The sequence below is a fragment of the Chanos chanos genome, chromosome 9 (assembly GCF_902362185.1).
Source record: "Chanos chanos chromosome 9, fChaCha1.1, whole genome shotgun sequence".
NCBI classification, from domain to species: Eukaryota; Metazoa; Chordata; class Actinopteri; order Gonorynchiformes; family Chanidae; genus Chanos; species Chanos chanos.
In genome coordinates, this window is record NC_044503.1 from 39,215,678 (window position 1) to 39,226,491 (window position 10,814).

The window sequence follows — 10,814 nt, forward strand, 5'->3', positions numbered from 1 at the left end:
ACACAAACACATAATGATATAAAAATATTGTTTTTCAACCTTGAATTAAATTCATTGGTATTCATTGCTTTACAAATAAATCTCAGTGGTTATGATTTAGAATCTGATTTTTCTGTTTTCTTTCCATTCAGGAATAAAGACAGAAAAGGAGACCCATGCTGAAGTTTCACAGGCAGCCTGATAAAACTACAGCATGATTTATCATCAACACTGCTCCTGTTTATTTCCATAATGTGAGAATGATTTTAGTCATTTCTGTTACGTCCATCCTGTCACAGCAGCCTGTGGACACAGTGAGATCTTCTCTCCTGTTCACTGTCAGGACAACAGCACAACAACAACAGGATGGAACAACAGCAACCAAGAGTCCAGTAACCTCTGTGCTTCAGTCACTAACATCAAATAAACACAGGTTGATGACATGGTCACTGGAGCGCCATGACGTCCACCTGGATTCTGCTCAGTGAGCTTGTTTGTGTCTGTATTTACACCCTGTGTTTCAGTCATTCAGTCATTTCTGGTTGACTGATGACTGGTCTGATCAGTTCAATGACTCTGTTGATCAAGTCGGTTTCTGTTTGGTATAAATCTCTGTTTTTCCTATGATACCTCTCTGTTACTCTGAGTCTTGTGATTGTGAAAGATATTTTTAATCCTGTGTGAAACCCTGCTGTGTATCCAGTCTGTTTCTTGTCCTGTTCCTGTTCTGTGTACCAGGCCTTGTACCCTAGCCTAGTCTGTGTTCAATAAAAGTCTTGTCTATTGCACATACATCCGGTCTCTCACCCTATTCATGACAACTTCAGATAAACACAGCTCTCTAATCAAAACACAGCTTAGAAATGTATGATCTCCTTAGCTAGTGTGACGTTAAACATCAACTCTAAACAGTATATTAACCCAATGTTAGTGTTAGTGCAGTGACGTTAAACATCAACTCTAAACAGTATATTAACCCAATGTTAGTGTTAGTGCAGTGACGTTAAACATCAACTCTAAACAGTATATTAACCCAATGTTAGTGTTAGTGCAGTGATGTTAAACATCAACTCTAAACAGTATATTAACCCAATGTTAGTGTTAGTGCAGTGACGTTAAACATCAACTCTAAACAGTATATTAACCCAGTGTTAGTGTTAGTGCAGTGTTACTGTCACTGTTTTAGTGTAATGGTTTGTAAATGATTAATATTAATGTTTTATAGATATTATTCTGTCTTTATACAATATGATTATTAATGAATAAAGGAATAAGTGAAAGGAAGTGCTGAAAAGCCTAAAAATGAACTGAAGCAAAACAGCTAAATAGAGTTCTCCAAAGCACCAGTAAGGACCTCTAAAAAAAAAAAAAAATGTTGTTTGCTTGTTTGTGGAGTGATAGCTAGACAGGGATGGTGTAAGATGAAGAAGACTGTGAAAAGATGAGTTTTCAGTCAGTAACAGAAAAGAGGGAGGGACTCAGCAGTTGTTCTTCTCTGAAGGTCTTTCCATCATTTCTGGAGTGAGAAGAGAGAAGATTGTTTGTGTTTACTTGACATAAATCCTGTTGTTAGTGCCATATTAATGTCATGAAAAATGCAGTAAAGAAATATTTTTTTATGAAAATGTATGATAATTTCCCATTATTTTCTTAGTTCATTTCATGGAGGTCTTTTTCTTATGTCTCCATTATACCCACCTCTAGTCTAAATTGATAGAGGAAGTATTTCTAACACCAGAAAAGTCTGAGGACAAGTGGGACAGTCTATCAGAACAGAGGAGGGAAATAATAAACCCACTTCCAGTTTGGGGCCAGTGATGAGTAATGAATGAGTAATGGAAGACTGATGAGAGTGCCCTCTGGTGTACACTGCTGGTACTGCATATGACAGACACTCATGTTTATAGTGATACTTCATAGTCTGAATGATGTAGTCAGTAAAGAAACATTGTAACGCCATGTTACTGTGTCCTTGTGTTTCCATAGTGAGTTAATGATCCAGCGAGTGAGGACGATCTGAAGAGAGTATTGATGAACTGTTCACCACTTGTTTGTCTTGTATCAGTCAAGGCCAGGTTTGGAGCCTCTGAAGTCATCTGACTTAAGTTTTCTATTTAATATTCTTGTTGTCGTCCTGCTTGCTGCAAATTCTTTTCACCGTCAGTTATGGAGGAAAGGTTGGTCAGATGTCTGCTTTGCTGAAATGACTGAAAGAAAAAAAAAATCTAATTGTGTAGCAGGCCCTTATAAGGAACATTAGAGAACTCACAACCAACATAGATATTAGACATTCCTCCCATTTACAAGTCTAATGTAGAATCTAAGACAACCTTAAAGTCAGTTTATGTCTCACACAAGCACAACAACTGCATAAGTTCCCAAAAGGCCCCTCTAGCAATTAAAAACTTGTATACAGTCTTTCTTGATGGATTTCCTCACATATTTCTAAAAACAAAGAGCAGCCTGTCTCCACCTGATCTTTCATGGATTTTTGTGTCAAATATCATTTTTAGTCAGGTGAGGTTTACAGTAACACAGTGAATGCAGATGTGCTAACTCTAACACTGTCACTCATTCTCTCTCTCTCTCTCTCTCTCTCTCTCTCTCTCACTCTTTTTGCTCTCTGTTCTCTGTAAAGATGTGCTGTGTGTCTTTTGGGGGTCATATGATGTCCATTCACAGTGCTGTAGAATATGCCTCCATCTGAGAATTGATTTCCAATGAAACTGGTATAAGTCTAGTTGTGTGAATAGGAGCCAATGATATATCACTGGTTAGTGCAACATACCAACGAAACCATAGTTGAAAACTGTAGTGCATTTTTTACATTTGGCAGTGCTGACGAACAAAAGCTGAGCAGAAAAACAGAAGGTGCAAGTTTTTACAAACGGCGCCCCATACCCTCCATCCTGCGTATGGGACAATAAGTTTTCATACGGGACTCGCGGTACCTAAAAGTCAGCGATATTCCTTGATTCGCAGTACTTCTAACTAATGTCAGTGGGACACCTGCCTCCTTGAGAAATATCACTTGCAGAAGGAGAGTTTTTCATTCAGAATTAAAGTGGAGGTGACATTTGTTTTAGCGGCGATGTTAGGCTATTTATAAATGTGTGCCCCGCAAGGGTTCTTTATTCGGTTATCCGCCGAGACGGAATTCTTATTGGGCCTAAGTGATCAGGGCAGTGCTTTCTGGGAGTCTGAGAGAGAAAACGAAAGTAAACGTTGCTCTGTTCCCAGCGCCATTTTCAACAGAACATTAACTTCGAGTGAAATGAGACTTATTTAGTGCGACGTTATAAAGAACTATGGTAAGTGTTTAAAAATTGTTGTTTTACATGTAGATGATTGTAATGATTTTGTTCCTAAAACAATGGTAACAGCATGATCTACTAAATCGTTGCACATAAGGTCAACCGATCAAACCTACGGCCGGTGAAGGAAGGAACGCGAAACATACGAATACGCTTTGAATCGAACACACTTAATCGCTTCAAATATTAAAACTGATATTTATTTAAAAAAAATATTCATACTAATGTTTTTGTGCCCTCCTTGTCCGCAAACCGGCCATTAAAGCGATGATGTTTGAGTTTAAGAAAGTTATTTCTCGACCATTCAATGTTTCTCATGTCCCATTTGGATTATCTGATTAATCTGACGAATGTGACGTAAGGAAGCAACATATTAACCACAAAGAAATCTCTCGAAGTGAGAGGAAGTATTCAATTATAAGAATGCTTTAATGTTAAATCTGTTTTGCTTCTTAATTAACCTCTGTATCAGCTAACACTTAAGTAGTGTTGACTGTGTGTCTTCACATAATTCCAAAGGCATTCACACATCAGGATCATAAGAAACATTTAAAAACGTGTTGAAGAAGCATTTTATGATTTTGATTAGTTTCAGTCACCTGTACATTGATTATCAGATTATCATTAAACTGTGCAGCGTTTACAGTCGGTAAAATAAAACATAATTAATATTAACATTAACCATATACACATAGTAAACTATAATATTAACATTAACCATATGCACATAGTAAACTATAATATTAACATTAACCATGTGCACATAATAAACTATAATATTAATTTTGACCATATACACATAGTAAATTATAATATTAACATTAACCATATACACATAGTAAACTATAATATTAACATTAACCATATGCACATAGTAAACTATAATATTAACATTAACCATATACACATAGTAAACTATAATATTAACATTAACTATATGCACATAGTAAACTATAATATTAACATTAACCATATACACATAGTAAACTATAATATTAACATTAACCATATACACATAGTAAACTATAATATTAACATTAACCATATACACATAGTAAACTATAATATTAACATTAACCATATACACAGAGTAAACTATAATATTAACATTAACCATATGCACATAGTAAACTATAATATTAACATTAACCATATGCACATAGTAAACTATAATATTAACATTAACCATATACACATAGTAAACTATAATATTAACATTAGCCATATACACATAGTAAACTATAATATTAACATTAACCATATGCACATAGTAAACTATAATATTAACATTAACCATAGACACATAGTAAACTATAATATTAACGTTAACCATATACACATAGTAAACTATAATATTAACATTAACCATATGCACATAGTAAACTATAATATTAACATTAACCATAGACACATAGTAAACTATAATATTAACATTAACCATATGCACATAGTAAACTATAATATTAACATTAACCATATACACATAGTAAACTATAATATTAACATTAACCATATACACATAGTAAACTATAATATTAACATTAACCATATACACATAGTAAACTATAATATTAACATTAACCATATGCACATAGTAAACTATAATATTAACATTAACCATATGCACATAGTAAACTATAATATTAACATTAACCATATACACATAGTAAACTATAATATTAACATTAACCATATACACATAGTAAACTATAATATTAACATTAACCATATACACATAGTAAACTATAATATTAACATTAACCATATGCACATAGTAAACTATAATATTAACATTAACCATAGACACATAGTAAACTATAATATTAACGTTAACCATATACACATAGTAAACTATAATATTAACATTAACCATATGCACATAGTAAACTATAATATTAACATTAACAATAGACACATAGTAAACTATAATATTAACATTAACCATATGCACATAGTAAACTATAATATTAACATTAACCATATGCACATAGTAAACTATAATATTAACATTAACCATATACACATAGTAAACTATAATATTAACATTAACCATATGCACATAGTAAACTATAATATTAACATTAACCATATGCACATAGTAAACTATAATATTAACATTAACCATATGCACATAGTAAACTATAATATTAACATTAACCATATGCACATAGTAAACTATAATATTAACATTAACCATATACACATAGTAAACTATAATATTAACATTAACCATATACACATAGTAAACTATAATATTAACATTAACCATATACACATAGTAAACTATAATATTAACATTAACCATATGCACATAGTAAACTATAATATTAACATTAACCATATGCACATAGTAAACTATAATATTAACATTAACCATATGCACATAGTAAACTATAATATTAACATTAACCATATACACATAGTAAACTATAATATTAACATTAACCATATACACATAGTAAACTATAATATTAACATTAACCATATACACATAGTAAACTATAATATTAACATTAACCATATGCACATAGTAAACTATAATATTAACATTAACCATAGACACATAGTAAACTATAATATTAACGTTAACCATATACACATAGTAAACTATAATATTAACATTAACCATATGCACATAGTAAACTATAATATTAACATTAACCATATGCACATAGTAAACTATAATATTAACGTTAACCATATACACATAGTAAACTATAATATTAACATTAACCATATACACATAGTAAACTATAATATTAACATTAACCATATACACATAGTAAACTATAATATTAACATTAACCATATACACATAGTTGAGTGTTGTTTGTGACGTGTCTGTTTTTGTTTCTCCACAGAACTATACGTGACATGTGAGTTTGTGAGGAGGAGATCAGAACTATAAATGACATATGGGTTTGTGAGGAGGAGATCAGCGCTCGTAGAATCTGTGTGAAGGAGGTGAAGTTGAAAACATTTATTCATTCATTTTCTAAGCCGTTTATCCAGATTAGGGTTATATACTGATTAGGGTCGCAGCATTCATTGGGCAAAAGGTGGAGAAACACCCGGGACAGGTTACCAGTTAGGGACATATTCACACCTAGGGACAAAGTATCTCCAGTTCACCTGCAATTTCAGTTTGGTTCCCCTGACTGGAGAAACAGCAAACCACACAGACAACATGCCAACTCCACACAGAGAGGACACTGACAGCTCAGCCCGGAATCAAACCCAGGACCTTGTTACTGTGAGGCGACAGCGCTACTCACTGCGCCTCCGTGCTGAGGAGAACACTGAGGAGGGGGGCCCTGCCTCTAAGAGGAGTCGCCATGGAAACACAGAGGTGGGGGACACTGTTGACTACAGGACACAGAGAGCAGGATCTCCAGTGCCCAGCTGTGTGTCTATGAAGAGTGATAACTCTATGATAAAACCTCCAGACCTCAGTGGAGAGAGAGTGCTCTTTGATCCAAGGTGAGTCTGTTTCATCAAGTCTGTTGTTTACTTAATAAACTGTGTTTATTTCTCACCAGTCTGACTAAAGGAGTTTCAAAGATTTAACATTTCACTAAGATTCAGAGGTCTGTCACATCCAGGACTGTTCAACAGCTGTTTTATGTTAATGATGATGTAATAGATGTTGTAGAGTAGGTTAAATAATAGAAGAGGAGGTTATATTATAGTGGATGTTTTATGTTAATTATGATGTAATAGATGTTGTAGAGTAGGTTAAATAATAGAAGAGGAGGTTATATTATAGTGGATGTTTTATGTTAATTATGATGTAATAGATGTTGTAGAGTAGGTTAATTAATAGAAGAGGAGGTTATATTATAGTGGATGTTTTATGTTAATTATGATGTAATATATGTTGTAGAGTAGGTTAAATAATAGAAGAGGAGGTTATATTATAGTGGATATTTTATGTTAATTATGATGTAATAGATGTTGTGGAGTAGGTTAAATAATAGAAGAGGAGGTTATATTATAGTGGATGCTTTATGTTAATTATGATGTAATAGATGTTGTAGAGTAGGTTAAATAATAGAAGAGGAGGTTATATTATAGTGGATGTTTTATGTTAATTATGATGTAATAGATGTTGTAGAGTAGGTTAAATAATAGAAGAGGAGGTTATATTATAGTAGGAAGAATTAAGGGTGGAGGGGTAAAAGAGGGAAGGATGGATCATGGAATAAACGGTGAAATAGAAAAGAAAAGAAATCAGTGTTTTTGTAGATATAAGGGGTTTTTTTTTTGTTCCTGGTGATTTGACAGTTGACATGTTCTTTGACTTGTTTAGAGAGTTCAGAGTGACTAACAGTCTATTTTAAGGTGCAGGACTGACTGTGACCAGCAGAGGGCAGCCATTCACAGTCTCCTGTTCAATTACAATTTACAATGCAATTTATCATTTAGCAGACGCTTTTAGCCAAAGCGACTTACAGTCAGTGCATCAGTCAGATTCCTAATACCTCATAAGCAGAGATCACAATAAGACTGAGCGTCAATTTACTCCTTCATATTGCGCCCCTGGAATTCTTTGACAAACATAGATACAAGACAAGTTTTTTTTTTTTTTTTTTTTAAGGAAGGGGAGGGGGTTAGGCTTAGGGGGACAGGTGGGTTCTGAAGAGGTGGGTTTTCAGTTTCTTGCAGAAGATGGTGAGGGATTCTGCAGTCCTAACTGTATGAGGGAGGTCGTTCCACCACCGAGGGGCAATGGCGGAGAAGAGGCGTGGTCGGGAGGAGCAGCTGCCGGGTTCCTGAAGTGAGAGGACCGTCAGCTGACCAGAGGTCGTAGAGCGGAGGGTTCTAGTAGTGGTATACGGAGTTATTAGGGACTGAAGGTATGATGGGGCGGAGCCTCTCGTGGCCTGGTAGGCCAGTACCAGTGTCTTGAACTGGATGCGGGCAGCTACCGGAAGTCAGTGGAGTGCAGTAAGCAGTGGAGTGACATGAGAGTGCTTAGGGAGGTTGAAGACCAGGCGTGCAGCGGCGTTCTGCACGAGCTGGAGCGGCCTGATGGCGCAGGTCGGTAAGCCAGCCAGTAGAACGTTGCAGTAGTCCAGGCGGGAGATGACAAGCGCGTTATTAAATAATATATTGTTAATTAAACACACACGCACACACATACAGACACACACACACACTTTCTGTCAGTAACATAAAGAGAGTTATTGTTAATCCTGACAGATGAGGAGTTTATTTGGGAAGTTCAGTTTTTAAGACAGATAGGAGTGAATCTGAACAAAAACAAACAAATCAACATGGCCGCCACACACTGTATATTTGGTCTCCATATACACTCCTGTTTATGACTGTGTGTGTCCATATGGACCTTAAAAATATTATTGTGTATATAAATTAGTGTGTGTGTATACTTTAAAACATATTATTGCGTATATAAACTGTAGTGTGTTTGTGTGTGTGTGTGTGTGTGTGTGTGTGTGTGTGTGTGTGTGTCCACAGGCCCAGAACAGTTACACTGTCTGAACAAGTCTCAGTGGACATTGTGAGAATGGAGAAAACTAAAAGGACTGACTGTGGGGACAGAGAGGAGAAGAACACTGTCTGTAGAATGAGTCAGTCTGGACAGTGTGAGGAGGAGGATCCTGTTGACTACAGGACACAGAGACCAGGATCTCCAGTACCCAGCTGTGTGTCTATGAAGAGTGACAGATCCATGCATGATCCTCCAAACTTCAGCAGAGAACCAGTCCCCTCTGAGTCACAGTGAGTGACTGTATTTATACTGTATTAACTATATGTATAATAGAAACTGATATTAACACTGTGTATAATAGATTCATACTGATAATGTCAGTGTGTATAAACACAGCTAAAGAGAGATCACACGGGTTACAGTGAGATGTGTGGATATTTTCATTCAGATATTTGGAATCAAAATAAATAAACGGAAACAAAACTTAATCAGGCAAAACATATAACCAGGCAAAACAGCACTGGCACAGTCCTGTAAATATAAGCACACAATTAACACACAGTAACCATAGTCATGACACACACAAACACACAAAGTCAGTCATATCTTCATTGTTACCAGGAGTTAATGGTCGACGCATCATACCTGTGTTCCCCGTGCTAACCCATAGCCCTCGTACACTGCATCAGTCTATAAAAGCAATTTATAGTTTAAAAAAAAACAAAGCAGAGACAGTCAACATAGCATTCAGACAATGAAAGGACTTTACATACCGTGGTCACCGCCTACGATACATGACCAAGTCGAAGACGGGGGGGTGGGGGGGGGGGGGGTGTGACTGTTTAAGGATACAAATGCACCATGAATGTTATTTAAAAGAAAAGTTAAACCAGACTAAAGCACTCAAATAAGACCAACCTTTCTGCAATTGCTATCTATCCCTCGTGAGTAGAGAGTGAAGTGGAATGTACGTCTCTTGAATGAGCTGAATCTTCCTGGTTTTAAAACCTTGCAAACAGTAAGTTAATTACAGGAACAGAGACACCTGTGGGAAAGGGGGAAATTGTGCTTGTGAACTACGGTGGCCAAAAAGAGACACATTGGTCCAGAAAGTGCTACCTCTAGCCGGTTACAATATGTTGTAGTTCTTGGCTGTGATGAAACCAAACATTGATATGATTAAATGAAGTGGTCACCAAACAACAGGAAATGTCACACACTGATTCACTCACTTTACCTGGAAACTCTTCAATGATTTTCAGATGAGTTTGCAGCAGATGATTCCTTATTGTCACTCTGTCACATTGACAAGTGTTTATGACATATGATATGCTGTATATTATACACTGACTTACCTGCTCAATTCTCCCAGACCTCAGTACACACTCAGTACACGCCATTCAAATCATTCTCATCCAACAAGGACACAGTTCACACTGCAAGGACAACCATCAAAACTGTGGAGAAGGATTTAAATAACAATTATTTGGATGATGTAGTGTTTTAATTGGCCTTAACACTGATCAAAGGTTCATTTTCTGTCTTAAATTCTGTGTCAGAGATAAAGCTGCCTCATCATCCATCATCAAACACAACACAGGTTAGTTTAAATGGATCAGTTAAACACAGACTAAAGTGACCAATAGAGAACTAAACACAACACAGTTTAGTTTAAATGGATCAGTTTAAAACAGACAGAGTGTAAAGTGACAGTACATTAGTCATGTTTAAAGAAAGTCAAAGGGAGGGAGTCCTGTCTGATCAGCCCAACTATTCATAACCACTCACATATATCCATTATTAATAGTCTCATTAGTTTCCTTTACAAATGTTATATTGTCTGATATCAGTTAGAAATGAAAACAGAGACATGTACATACAGTTTGTTTGTCCTGTTTGGTTTCCATTAGTGAAACTCTCCCATTCCCCTCTGTTCAATCAGCTCCACTCTCTGAATGATTAAACACTGTGTAGTGGGAATTCTTCACCAACTGTCAATCATTATTGTTACACTTCATCACTATCATCCCAACTGTATATGAGCCCTAAACTCAACTACAAGGCTGATG